This window comes from Panthera leo, chromosome A2 (assembly GCF_018350215.1).
Source record: "Panthera leo isolate Ple1 chromosome A2, P.leo_Ple1_pat1.1, whole genome shotgun sequence".
Lineage (NCBI taxonomy): Eukaryota > Metazoa > Chordata > Mammalia > Carnivora > Felidae > Panthera > Panthera leo.
Window position 1 is genome coordinate 134381225 of NC_056680.1, and position 15064 is coordinate 134396288.

At 36.7% G+C, this 15064-nt stretch overlaps 1 protein-coding gene across 1 annotated transcript in view; it reads left to right on the plus strand.

Annotated features, from left to right (window-relative positions):
• Positions 1–15064, plus strand: part of CFTR (CF transmembrane conductance regulator) — a 182340-nt gene that overhangs the window by 324 nt on the left and 166952 nt on the right. The gene's annotated exons all lie outside the window — the stretch shown is intronic.

Genomic DNA, 15064 nt, shown 5'->3' on the forward strand with positions numbered 1-15064 from the left:
AGAACGTGGATTTTGTGAATAAAATAGAAAACGTTAAGGAGATTAAAGAATGAACTGAAGCCAGTTGTTTAGAAGCAGAGCTTTAGCTTAACTTTGAAGGCTGAACTACTTGCACCTGGAAGTCTACTCTCAAGCCCCCATGTGCTACTGTGCAACTGTTTTCTAAGGTTTTTCTAAGAAATGAATGAGTTAAAAACTTGTTGATAAGAAATACTTAAGTTTGGTCCCTTGTTTCCCCCACTTCATCATGCCTTGGAAACTTAGATGTCTTTTAGCATACATATTGCAAGCGCCATGTTTACTTATAGCAGGTGCGCAGAAAACATTCGTTGACTGAAATTTGAACTTTTTTTTTTTTTAGGGGAGAAGGGTCAAGTGGGTGATACGAGCTTAAATCAGGTTTTTATTGTTATGATACTGAATAAGTCTAACAAGTGTTTGCCACAATTCCATTATTCTTTTAAGGATGAAGGCAAATCCTTTGAAGTATCTTTCTTAAAAAAGTCAAGTCTACAAGTTATACATTTTTAAAGGAGGGGGGAGGGTGTTAGAATTATCATGAAAAAGTGAAGCCACGGGACTAGATACTGAAGTTATACCCAACTGACGTGTAATAAATTATACTCTTATCCTACTTGGCAAGTGATGAGCCATAAAAGCTTGCAAACTTCGTCTAGTGATATTTTTAAAAACAGAGTCTAAGTTCAGAGTCTTAGGCAAAGTGTAATTAGATGTAGCATTTTAAATTTGAAGTGTTCTTTGGATATCGTGTCTACTTTGTTCCTGTTATACTGTGTGAATGAATGAATAGGTACAGCTCTCGCGGAATATTACTTGACTCATACTTATCCAATGAATCAGCATACTTAGGTATCAGAAAAGCCAAATATAAATATGCCCATATGTGTGTGTGGGAAAGGAGCTTTCATATCTTTCTATGTTTTATTCTCTGCATGTGCAGTAAGCATGGAGCTCACGTGCTAAGGAAAGGCCATTGGCCATTGAAGTAAAGCACCTTCCTGTGGGCAGGAAAGAAGGACTTTACTCTTTAGAATTACCTTCTGTATTTATGTTTTCAGCACCCTTTGTTACTCCATCTATAAAAAGTAGGATTTATTTTCCTACTACTTACAAAATCAGAATGCTACTTGACATAAACTGTAGACTTTTTAGTAGAGCATATTGAGCAACGTAAGTGCCAATCAGTCTAAAAATGAAGTTTTCAGAAAAATAAATATCCTTTGGATGCTTCTAGGTACTAAGGAACTTTTAATTAGCACATTGTTGATTTAAATTAGATCACTTGATCTACAAAGTATTTTTTTTAATTGATCATCTTATAAATTTTAGTATAGTTTCAAAAAAAAAAAGCTCTGATTGATTTGTTTAAAAAATGTATTATAATGGCTACTAAGATTAAGAGCATACTCATTCCTGTTCTCCAAACTATTTCATAATAAATGGCTCTAAGAAGAGGTGTGTTTTAAAAAGTTAAGTTCCTACTATTTATAGGAACTGACAATCACCTAGAATAGCAGTGATTTATAAACTTTCTTCTCAGTTTTAATTCTGAAAGAGTAAGAAATTTATTTTCTGCATTGGGGTAGCTAATAGTGTTTAGTGATCAAGGCGTTAGACTTTAGATTCAGATTGTTTAGATTCTGCTGTGTGACCTGAGGCAAGTCCTTTACCATCTTTGTGTTTGTGTGACTTGACCTTTAAAACTTGGAGACTAAATAGGACCTATGTTATAGGGGTTAATCAGTTGAGAAAATGCATGTAAAGAGCTTAGCCCAGTACATGTTTAGCTATTATCATATTTTTACATTCATTACGATATCAAGTACTTTGTTTATATAAGATCCTCAATGCTTTGTTGAATATAACTTTGTGACACTTTGTAAGAATGGGCCTGGATGAAAATTTAATTTAGGTAAAATCTCATCTAGCATGCCCTTATTAGATATACGTGGAAAAAATCATATTTTTATATCATAAGGTTGTTAAATGTTTTAGAATGTAACTTTCTGAATATGATCCTTTCATTTTCAGAGTCATCAAAGTAAGGTTATGATGGTCTGGGTTATAGATCATATTAAATTTCTCTTTCATTGTTTAGGTTTTATTATTGAAGAAGCTAATAAAGTTTGGGATAAATTTAAGTACTGTCTTAATTTTGCATGGGCTTTACACCCAGTACAAAATGTGAAAGACATCTGATGTTTTAAGTATCTTGAATTTTAGTCATGGCATCCATACCAGGAGTCTAGATCTATGCTTGAGGAATTGTCAGAGCCCCACAGAATCCAAGTGTACAATGCCACAGATTCTTACGAAACTGAGTGGGGCTCCTGATAAACTCCACAGAGAAGTCTCAAATAAGACCAAAGAATAAATACAGTAATATTAGGATTGAAGGCCAAGAATTACATAAGTCTCAGGTTAATAATAAGATTATTTAAGATACTTTTGTAACAATTAAGCACAAATTTATAAGAGGTTTTTAAACAAATAAACTATAATTTACTTTTTAGAATGGGTGTGGTGAATCAAAATAGCTACCAAGTGAAAACCAAGCTCTTGAATTCTAAACATTCTGCCATTGATCAAAATACTTTTGGATTCTTTTTATGAAATTACCGTTAAAAACAGCAATACAAGTTTCTTCTCATGGGTATATAGTAGCTTCATTACTTTTTAGCCATTATTTCTAGTCATAGCTTCCATTAGGTTAATAGTCCTATTACCCACACTCCTCACTTGAACATGCATGTCAATGACTTGACTATATCTCAAAATCAAGTCCACCCTGAAAGTATAAAGATTCTTCATCATAATTTGCTTTGTTAACAGCCAAGTGCTACTTACGTTTAGGTATCATTCAAAAATATGTATTGCAGGGGCGCCTGGGTGACTCAGTTGGTTAAGCGTCCGACTTCGGCTCAGGTCATGATCTCACGGTCCGTGGGTTCGAGCCCCGCGTCGGGCTCTGTGCTGACGGCTCAGAGCCTGGAGCCTGTTTCAGATTCTGTGTCTCCCTCTCTCTGACCCTCCCCCACTCATGCTCTGTCTCCCTCTGTCTCAAAAATAAACATTAAAAAAAATTGTTTTAAATATGTATTGCAAGACTTAAAGACATTAAGTGCTTTGAGCAACAGAAGCATAATTACAATAAGTTTATAATGAAAGAACCATAAAGAAGACAGTTTTGAAGAGGGCCATACTTGTTTGATTACATAAATTATAGCACATTGTAAAAAAAATCCATTACAGTGATTTTATATTTACATTTCATTACTTGTTTGTAAGGCAGATGGGAATCTAAAATTATGGCAGTCATAAATATTTTTGCATTTTGTTGGTGGGTATTCATAGAACTGCTACCAAGAGAGACCAGTTGGCCGCTCAAACAAAGGTCTAGTCCTATCCTGCTCAATACACATGCATTATCTCAGGTTTGCCTCTCAGACAAAGCTTAGACTATTTGAACCGAAAGAAGTGGATGCATGAAACAAAGGCCAATATGAGATGCCCAATTTCTATTGAGTTGTACATCTGCCATGAAGGCCTAAATGACATGAGCCCATTTAGTCAGTCCACAAATGTCATCCAGGGAGGACAACCCGGGGTTTCCATGTACTTTCTTGGCTTTGTCTCCTGTAGGAACTGAAGGAGAACACTGTTGGAACAGAGGCCCCTTTCCCTTGGACACTGTTGCCTGAACACTGACAAATGTTGACTCCCTACACTTAATCTTCCTTTGTATCTAAACACCTTTTGCTGATCATGTTTTATGATACAGTTCAGATTTTCCAACCTGGGATATGTGTCAATTTTGATTTGTTTAACTTTCAGAATTCTCAGTGTCTCTTTTGCATGATAGGACCAAAATTGTAATTATATGTATTTTAACATATAAAACATATATATATATACAATTCAAGTTTCTTTTAGTTAATTTTGCTAGTTTAAAAATTCCTCCTTGGTTTTGAAGTGTATTTCAATAGTTTTTGTATGCTGGTTCAAATTATTGGCACTCTAGGAGTATTCTTATACACATAACACATAGGAGATGGTGTAGCTTTAATGTTCATTCTTTGTTAAAGAAAGAAGTGGAATCTATTTTTCTTAACTCCTTCATCAATATTTTATGTTTGATGTGACAACCAAAATATCCCTCAGAGCCAACTAATACACTAGGGAAATCATGGTTTTTCAGTTTTACATTTATGTTTTGTGGGAGGAAGTAGGACTTAGTAAGATAATATTCAAGGTATAAATGTTCAAACTTGTTTAAAAGACCCGTAAATGAGCCCCATTCTAATATGTATTATTACTGCTAGTGTTGTCTCACAGGAACCTGTAATTTCAGTGTGATACAGCTATGATATAAGTATAGGATTGCAAAACCGTCAGGGAAGGGTGTTAACCGTTTAGCATGCAGCTATATGTTGTTTGTCATATTTTTAAAAACACCTCTGACTCAGCAGCAATTTTGGCAATTTTGATTCCACTGATTCCTGACGCATCTGTGTAGAGCACTTCCCTGGAACAAAATCCCTGAGATGCAATGAGGTCAAGGGGGGAAAACAGATAATGATGGAGTCTGATCATGGACCTTGACTGAATGTTTAATTTGTAAAATACGTTGGGTGCCTTATTACAGAGCAAAACATTACTATTTCAGGTGTTTCTCATCAGCTCTGACGAATTTACCTGGTAGTTGTTTAAGAGGGAAATTAGCATTACAAAGTGCCTTTACTATTGAGCTTTGTGTGAGAAAGGAGCTCAGGCTTCTTTTAGCAAGAAACCTGTAAAAATTCAGTTAGATTGCTTGGTGTGGGGAATGAATGTATTTCTTCTAGAGCTCTGAAAGATTTGACTTTCACAGCTGTTTCCAAGTGGCAAGGCTTGTCAAGCTTGCTATTCTCTTTGCAGCTCTATTAGCTTATTACTGTCTTTTAACAGTAATAACTGTCTTTTAACAGTAATAAGTCTTTTAACAGTGACTATTTCAAATTGGAAAGTCCTGGATGTCAGGGCCTTCCGTGAGTCGTTTAATATAGCATTCAGACCATTTTAAGACTCTTGCATGTAGTGGTTTAATAAATAGTTCTTTTTTAAAAAATTGTTAACGTTTATTAATTTTTGAGAGAGAGAGTGCATGCGCACGTGCTGGGGAGGGGCACAGAGAGAAAGGGAGACAGATCTGAAGCAGGCTCCAGGCTCTGAACTGTCAGCATGCGGGGCTCCAAGTCACAAACTGCAAGATCAAGACCGGAGCTGAAGTCAGACGCCCAACTGACTGAGCCACCCAGGCACGCCAATAGATAGTTCTTTGTGATGATAATGATTTCACAGCGATCAACCTTGGAGACTTACAGATACTATAGATTGAAGACATTCGGTAGTCTTGTAATGCACCATCATTCTCATAAAAAGGGGTCAATGAAAACAGGGCTGTGGATAGAGTTTTAACACTCCGAATAATTATTCTGTCAGATTTTTCTTGTGTCCCTTTATGGCCAGGACTTAGCCTTTCTGGGGGAACCCTGCTTGCTAGTTCTTTGCTCGTGAGATAAAGTAATGATTTAAAGATCTTATTGTTAGGATTCTCAGCCCTGAAACTGGGCTTTACTCTTATATGATCAGAGAAATCTCCCATAGTCTGCCTCAAGGAGTTGAATCAGTACTTCTTTGAAGGTCATGATTCAGGAGAGCTTGGAGAATGCCCTAATTCATTGATTCACCATCTGGTGTATTCTACGCAGGGCATTAATAAAGTTGAGATGGACAAGAAAGAAATTGGTGCTGCCTTTGTGGAATGAAATCTCTGAAACCCAGAGTCTCAAGGGTTTATAGAAACACTCTATGGGGCATCTAATCCAGTCTAAAGCTGGTTAAGGAAGTCACTTAGAGAAGTGATTCTTGAATTGACACCTAAACAAGATTATCCAGGGAGGGTGGGGATGGGTTAGGAAAAATGTAAACACAGAAGCAGCAGACTTTGTAGAGGACTGGCAGCAAGAGTGAGCAAGACACCTTCAAAGAATACGGAAACATTCCCTGTGACTGGAGCATAACATGTGTGACAGATTTGTGGGAGATGGGTCTTGAAACTCTAGCAAGGGCCTGGTTGTAAGGGGCTTGGTGAGCTTTGTTTGGGTTTTATCATATTGGAAGTGAAAAGCCATGGATTTCAAGCAGAGGAGTGACATGACTAGTAAAAAGTTGTTGCAGTTTTGCCAAGGAAATGGTGAGCTCTAGGGATAGAAACATGGATTTGAAAGACATTTGGTGCATGATGATGACGATTGTGGGTGAGATCGATTTGGAGAAGGCTTGGGGGTCGGGGTGGAGGCCAAGTGGACCCTAGGCTTCTCTTTAAGGTTAAAAAGGAAATGATGCATACAGCTCAAGACCAGGTAATAGTTATTTGAAAATATATTAAAAGTGTTTTCTAGCTTGAGGTAAGCAAGATTAAGATGTCTCAGGTGACAGAATGATAAATACTGCCCTCACACTGTTCAGTAAAGTCCAGGGTGGTGTCCAGGGAAGGATTTGAAGTGGCTGCTTGTTTGGCTTTATTGTGCTATGGAGTCCCCTCGAGAGTGTGTCAGGAGTAATTAGCTGTGTTATGGAAACACACAAGTTAAGATCTACTTAGAAATTCTAGGAGTACCAGGTGGCTCACTCGGTTGAGCATTGGACTTTTGATTTCAGCTCAGGTCATGGTCCCAGGGTGGTAGGATGAAGCCCTGCATCAGGCTCTACGCTAATAGCACATGCTTAGGATTCTCTTTCTCCCTCTCTCTGCCCTTCCCGTGCTCGTGTGTGTGTGTGTGTGTGTGTGTGTGTGTGTGTGTGTGTGAGAGAGAGCACGCTGTCTCTCAAATAAATAAACATTAAAAAAAAAGAAATTCTACTTAAAACTCTCCTACTACCCTGCCCCCTCCAAACCCACCAATGACGTCTGAAGTGCTCTCACCCCACTCCATTCAAATTTCACTCCTTTTGCAGTAGTTTTTACACATCTGATTTCTGTGATCCTAGACATTCAAGAAGGAGGTATGAAAATCTGCTGGGGCTTCAGATATTATCTGCAGTGATGAAATACGTAAGAGCACACCTACTATCATGAAATATTTTTGTGTGTGTGTTAATAAAAGATTCCCATTACTCTGGAAAAGATTAGGTATCATTGTTTCAGGTTAAAACTTTGAGTCTGTTAAAATACACAGAGCTCTCTTTCCTAATACTGCCTACTGAGCTTCCACTAAATTCACACCCACCCCCCCAAATGCCTAGTGATGTTCTTAACTTGAAGTTCTTAACTTAAGAGAGGGCCCCACAAAATTTAATCTGGTGCCAGTCAGATCAACATGTGAAAATTAAACCAAAAGGGCAGAATCCCAGAGGCCTGACAGCTGTGTTTAGAAGGAGTTCGAGGCCAGACTTTAGAGCCCAGTGTTGGTTGTGGGAACAAGAAAAGGAAGCCCCTGCTAGTGGGGGTTAGCAGTCCTACTTCTAGAGGCAGCATCCTGGAGAAACTTTATAGAAAGCTTATTTGCACATTTTGTTTATCTTAAACATCTTTGGGAATTCTGGAAAATAAAGCTACAATAACAAAGCTTTACTTTTTCAACCAAAGTTCATTGCTTTACATTAGATCAGGGTTTGGCAAACTTTTTCTGTAAAAGGCCAGATAGTAAGTTTTCAACGCTGTGGGCTGTGTGGTTCTGCCATTGTGTGGGAAAGTAACCAGAGACAATATGCAAACAAACGGGTATGGCTGTGTTTCTATAAAACTTTATTTATGGGCACTGAAATTTGAATTTCATATAGTTTTCACATCACAAAATATTCTTTTTAAAGTCAATTGCAATAAGCTTCAAAATATACAGCTTTAAAATTACTCAAAGATCTAGAAAATGTTTTCAAGGGTCATATGTGATTAACATTATTGTTATTCAGTAATTTAGTAATTTTAAAAAGTGAAACAAACATGCAAAATGGACTTTTCAGAAGAGGAAAATATTAGCTTAACAGCTGTTAGTTAATTTCTCAGAATTGTTTTGTCTTCTAGGAATCTATTGACCATTTCTTCTTTACTTCCTGTTTGCATATGCATCTTTTGATGTGTCCTTCAAGGCCGAGGCTCTTACCCATTTTTTTGGTACCAAGCACCTGTCTGACTCCCTGGCATAATGAATAGGCCCTTAAAATATACTTGTTGAATTGACTAAAACTTGACTAATTCAGTTTAAGGATATAGTGCTAAAATGTGATTTTTGATGGAAATATAAAAACTTGTAGATATGGAACTTAAACTTTGGTATTCTGAAGATAAAATGTCTAATTTTGAATAAAAATATTAGTTTTATCAAGTCCATGTGTTCTGAAGTATAATATAAAATAGGAAAATCTGTTTCTTTCTTATGTAGTTTACAGGACTTTATAGAAAGATTCCGGCTTAGTATAGTAACATTTTTCTTCAGAAGATCAACAATAACCAACTTTGCCATAGATAGACTTTTCCTTCAAAATATTTTTCTCTTCATATCTTATGTTAGTATTCAGGGTCCCTGATAATTAAATTTTAAACCGGGTTATTAAAATGATTATTTCCAAAGTTTCTTCCTAATTGTATGTGCTGCAATTTAGTCTTTTTTTAAAAAAAAGGCCTTTAATTCATTTAAGTCTTGGACCTCTGAATACATTTTTTTAATAAAATAATAAGTAGGCTGATGAAATATGTATTACCAAAAAGCACGTATACCTTTCAACTCAAAGATAGGGTCGGCTTCTAAAAACTCACATTAGCCTTATTTCTACCCCTTTCACTTAATATATAATAGGGCTACTCTCTTTTATTGATAAAAGTCAATGTATAGCTTGTATATATGCACTGTGAACAAAAGGGCATAAAGCAAATAAATCCCCCATAACGATTTGATTATGGAGTCCATTGGGACCAACATCATTAAAACAGACATTAGGTATTTACATAAATCTGTTAATTCAGAGCATTATATATATATATATATACACACACAAAAAGAGAGAGACAGACCAAGAAACAGACTCTTACCAGAGGCGAGGTTGTGGAGGGATGGGTTAAATAGGTGATGGGGACTAAGGAGTGTACTTGTCCTGATGAGCAATGACTAACTGATGTATGGAAGTGTTAGATCACTATATTGTACACTTGAAACTAATATTACATTGTATGCTAACTGGAATTTAAGTAAAAAATATATACATATGTACATGCACCTACACTGAGATCTAAAATTTTATTCACATATTAAAGAGTTTATAAAACTGATGAAATTAAAGATCAGAGGTAGCCATCACAATAGCATTAGAATACATTTCATGTAATGGAATTTTATTAGCTAGAAAGACAATCAACTATGAAGTGAACTCATTAATGTAAAAGTGGTAAATTTAAAATACATACGTGATTTTCAGTCACTCATTCATGCACAAATGCATGCATTTATTTGACATAAATATTGAGTGTCTAGAGTGTCCCAGGAATATAGTACTTTGAAAACTTAGAACACATATCAAAACTTATTATACATTCTACCTATTCTTCTTGTATTAGAATTTTCATGTTAATATTTTTATTGATAATTTTTTTCACTTTAGAGCACCAAGGCCATGATGCAATGAAGGGAACTTAAGCTTTTTATTGATTTATAAAATTGACTGAATAAGGATCATCTCACATAATAAAATAAAGTCAACAATATAATTTCTTGACAAAAATTGTTTGATGTGTTCTTTAAAATTTTAAAAAATATTTCCTGTGAGATATAAAGATAAGATGATTACATTTAGAAATGTATATTGGATTGAATCCTTGAGCAGAGTCTTTGGATCCGTTGAGGTGTTAACTTGGCAATTTTTTGAACTCTGATTCAATTGTTTTTGCTGTTGCTAAGGGTAGCAACACAACTCATGTTTCTCCCAAGTCGCACTCTGTCACTCCAACCCCTATTACTGCAGAGTAGAGTCAAATTTTGGGATTAGTAGATATGTATAAATTATTATGAAAACACAATGAGCCACCAAATCTGCTTCTGAAAATTTGATCAAAGTTTAGTTATTCTGTTGAAAGGGAAATCTAACTAGAAACAGGATAAATAAATTGTTCAGCTAAATACATATGTTCTCAAAATGAGGAGGCTCTTCATCATTAACAGTATTTCTATAGCTTTCGGGAGGTACATCTCAAACTATGGTCTGCCATCTACCTGCTTTAAAAAAGATTGATATATTATTAAATTAATTATTAATTTAATTAATTTATTAAATTATATATATATATATATCACATCAAATATGCAGATTCCTAGATCCCACTCCATCCCTACTAAGTCAAAATCCGTGGGAGGGGGCAACCTCATTTTTTTTCAACATTCCAGGTGACTCTTTTTGCCTACTGAAGTCTGTAAACCATTATGTCAGTCTTAGGAAAATGGGTTTAAATGGCCCAACTCCTGCTTCTCAACCTTAGTAAAAGAAAAAAATAAAACAACAAAAACTAGAGTTGAGGACAAATGATAGATTCCACCACATAATCCTACGATGGGGGATTTGGAAGTGAATCCATCTTCTCCCGGTGCTATGAACCTTCTCTCTCCCAACATTCCTCTTTTTCAACCTTAGTGTCCAAGGAAGGGAATTTTGAAAGTTCACCATATTTTTCAGTAAATTAACAATAGAAACACATAGTTTAATGTGTCACAGAATTCAGAATTTCCTCTTCTATAATTCCTGAAATCTGTAGTTTTGTCTTCCAGTACCTCCTGACATTTACTGAGCACTTTCCATGTACCAGGGATTGCCTGTATTACCTCAGCGAGCTCTTCAATTCTAAACAGATTCTACTTGTAAGAAATGTGTGGTTTAGAAAGGTTGTAAAGAGTTTATGCAAGGTCACCTAGCTATTACTAAGCTAATTACTGTGAAGTCAAGATGTGTATTTATATTGGTCTAAATCCAGAACTCTACTCTTTTTTTTTTACATTTATTTTTGATGTTTGTTTGTTTGTTTTTTTGAGAGGGAGAGAGAAAGAGATGTGCGAGTAGGGGAGGGGCAGAGAGAGAGGGAAACAGAAGATTCAAAGCCAGCTCTGCACTGAGAGCAGAGAGCCCAATGTGGGACTCAAATTCACAAACCGTGAGATCATGACCTGAGCCAAAGTCTGACGCTTAACCAGAGCCACCCAGATGCCCCCAGAATGCTACTCTTAACCAGTGCATCACTAGACTATCCAAAAGTCTAGAATGAAATTGGCGAATGCTATAATTTCACTTAATTTTTAAAATAGATTTTCTTAATTTTCTTGTCTCTGAAATTTATTATTTTTTGATACAAGCATTATAAAAATATTTAAATAATGCATTAGACTCTGTTCTTCTTGGAAGTGCCAGGAACATGCCTTTCCACTGATGCTTTGTTTAGATCCATGTGACAAGCTCCTTGGGGTAGTGGGGAATGAAAAAGAGGATGGGGAGGGGGAGGAAAGGGCATTGTCTTAGGTTAATGAGGCCTTTAAAATTCTAAATGTCCAGTTGAAGAGTGAAAGATGTGGTCAGCCAAAAGCATGCCAATAGCCAACCACTGTTACATGGGAATAGCTCAGTTGTACAAAACCAGACTGCGCTTCTTATCCTGATTTGTTCCATCCAGGTACTAGCCATCACCCTTCTTTTTTTTTTTTTTTCTTTTTTTTTTCTCATTTTCCAAATCCACCTTCCTGTCATTTTCCTTTTCATTAAAACTACTGCTCCAGGCCTTCTGTTGAGTTTTTACATCCACTCTTCCTATTATCGACTTTAGACCTCAGCTGTGTTCTGGGTTCAATGACTTCAGTGTTCCCCTCACCACCACCTACCCTGGGTGGGATCCTGCTGTGATCACCAATTCTTAGATGTTCATCATTTTTGTCATCTTTTTCTCTATGTTTACTCTTATTCTGTACCTTAGGACTGAAGGAATAGGCAGCATCACGTGTCAGATGGTTCTTTCAGTTGATGTTTTGATACTTTGTATATATACAAGTTTTGGGTTTTCCTAGTTGCAGTTTTTTTTAAAAAAAAACATGTTTTCGTTAGTGAATCCCAATTTCCAAATGAAATCTTCCTTGGAACTGCAATATATACAAATAAAAGTGATGATAGAAGACAAGTCTTCCATAAGTACAAAGATATAGTTAACTTCTTACACCCAGATAAGGGCTAAAATGATTACATAACATTTATGCAGTATTTTCTTGGTCCTCTATGTTTGCCTTTTTCACAGTGTCGTGTTTCTGAAATTGAGATGCCTCTTATAACTGATGGCAAAGGAAGCTTGTCAGCCATCAGGCCCAGGAACGAATTGTAGTATGGAAACTCAGCAATATATTGAAGGTATATATTCCTGTGACCTCAATTGAATTACTTGCACTGGTTGCCCCTCACGGGGTTGACTGTTAACTTAAATTTAGTTTCTTGCTTGAAATTTCTTGAGAAAGATTACTCTGTGATCTAGTTTTGAAAGAAACCGTTAATATTTAGTGTGAAGTTTGTCAACCAGACTCTAATGAAAGTAGAAGTTGTCCAAGGTCAGCATATCACTGTGCCTTGAAATGATTCTGCCTGTCCTACAGGTGAAGGCATTATGCATGCAGCTTGGCACAGTAACCCTCTTCATAGCTGTGACTTGCCAAGAGTGGGTCAAAAGAATATTTTTGATCTGAATGTCAAAAAGGGTTAGAAGAAAAATTTAATTATGATAGTAAGGAGAAAGTGGTAGGTTATTGTCTGAATAAGTATATGATATTAAAAGTTTCTTTAAAAACTGTATTTTAATGTAGTGTTTCTTTTTGGGGGAAGGCTAGTACTAAATTGATGAGTTTTTTAAAAAATTGTTTATTTATTTTGAGAGAGTGAGAGAAAGGAAGGGGCAGGGAGAGAGGGAGAGAGAGAGGATCCCAAGCAGGCTCTGTGCTGTCAGTGCAGAGCCTGATGCAGGGCTTGAACCCATGAACTGTGAGATCATGACTTGAGCTGAAACCAAGAATTGGACGCTTAACCAGCTGAGCCACCCAGGCACCTCAGTGGTGAATTTTATACTCAATGTCACCATATAGATGTGTAAGCAGAATAAAGTATTATAAAACCACGATGATATCTTGTGTGGCCTGTTATCATTCCCTGGAAATTGCACAGTTCTATTCTGGGATGGTACCTTGTGTGAGCAGGTATGCCAGAGATGTGGTGAGTTGTTAACTGAGCTTGGCCCACATGTGTTTGCAGTGACATGCTCACTTATGCAGTGTGGAAATAACCAATGACAGATTGTAATATTTTTCAATGTGTGCAAAGAGATGTCAGGGAAACCTTTCCTATAGAGTGGACACTAAGTCAGCTTGGCTGTCTAGGAAAATGTTTTGGTGAATCCAGTATACTAAAATTGTCATATAATACAGTATAATATGAAAATATGTGACGTTTTTAGTTTCTATTTTTTAAAATAGTAAAACACTTAAAAATATTGACATCTCAAATCAAAAGCTGGTGAACTCCTTGAAGTATCTCTAGGGAATACTAGATGGTGAGGCCAGTCTGAAAACCACTCAGCTAGTGTTTCCCCCAAGGTGGTTGTTCTTGACCTTCCTTGAGTTCCTTAGTTCATCCACTCTATACTCTGAGAAGATAGTCTCACATTCTATTTGGTATCTAATCCTCATTGTCAGCCCTTAGATGGCAATATATAATGGGAGAAGCATGTACTTTGGAATCAGACAAACCTGGCTGGAATCCTTACTTTGTGACTTATTAACAGTGTGATCTTGGGCAATTTACTTAACTTCCAATGATGATTCCTATGCTCATCAGTACAATCAGTTATCCTCATTTAACACACCTCAGCATTATTATGATATCTAACATTCATTGAATTGAATGTTTACTATGTGTATTAGGGTTCTCAGAGAAACAGACCAATGGGATATGTGTGTGTGTGTGTGTGTGTGTGTGTGTGTGTGTGTGTGTGTGTGTAATAAATTATAAGGAATTGGCTCATGTGATTATGAAGGCTGGCACGTGCAAAATCTTCAGGGTGGGCTGGCAGCTGAAGACCCAGGAGGGCTGAGGTTCCCATTTTATTCTGAAGGCAGTACACTGGAGAATTCTCTCTTGCTTCAGGAGGCCAGCCTTTTGTTCTCTTTGGGCCTTCAGCTGATTGGACAAGACCCACCAGTGTTACAGAGGACAATCTGCCTTCCCCAAAGCTCATGATTTAAATATAAATCTCATCCAAAAACACACTCTAAGTTAACACATAAGTACTTTCCATGTATTAAACAACAGCAAGTAATACCAGACATAGAATAGGTTATTAGTAAATGGTAAAGACTGTCATTAGTATGATTATTAGCATGATTATTATACTGATATTTTTTCATCTTCACCCCTAGGCTCTAAAAAGAATGCCTCTTCTCTAAACTTAACCCTCCTCTTCTGTGAAGTAGGCCCAGGATCTTCTCTGAATTATGGAGATCACCTTCCCCCAAGTGCACCTGTCCAGTTCCACATCTGCAGCCTGTGCTGTGCCATTGGCTTTTTTCTTCAACTTTTAACCTTATCTTAAATCCTCAGATATCACCTTTGTTCAGTGACCCTCTGTATGCATCATCCTAACATGGAGTTTTTCTGTTGCTGAGTGCCAGTGTATTAGTTTGCTTGGGTTGCTGTAACAAAGTACCAAAAACTGGGTGGCTTAAATAACAGACATTTCTTGTCTTACAGTTCTGAATCCTAGAAGTCTGAGATCCATGTGTCAGCAAGTTTGGTTTCTTCTGAGGCTGTGAGGGAGAATCTGTTCCATACTTCTCCCCCTGCTTCTGGTGATTTGCTGGCACTCTTTGACACTCTTTGACTTGGAGATGCTCACTTTGATCTGTGCCCTCATCTTCACATGGCATTCTCTCAGGATGCCTGTCTCTATGTCCAAACATCCTTTGTAAAATAAGGACACCAATCATATTGGGTTAGGGCTCAC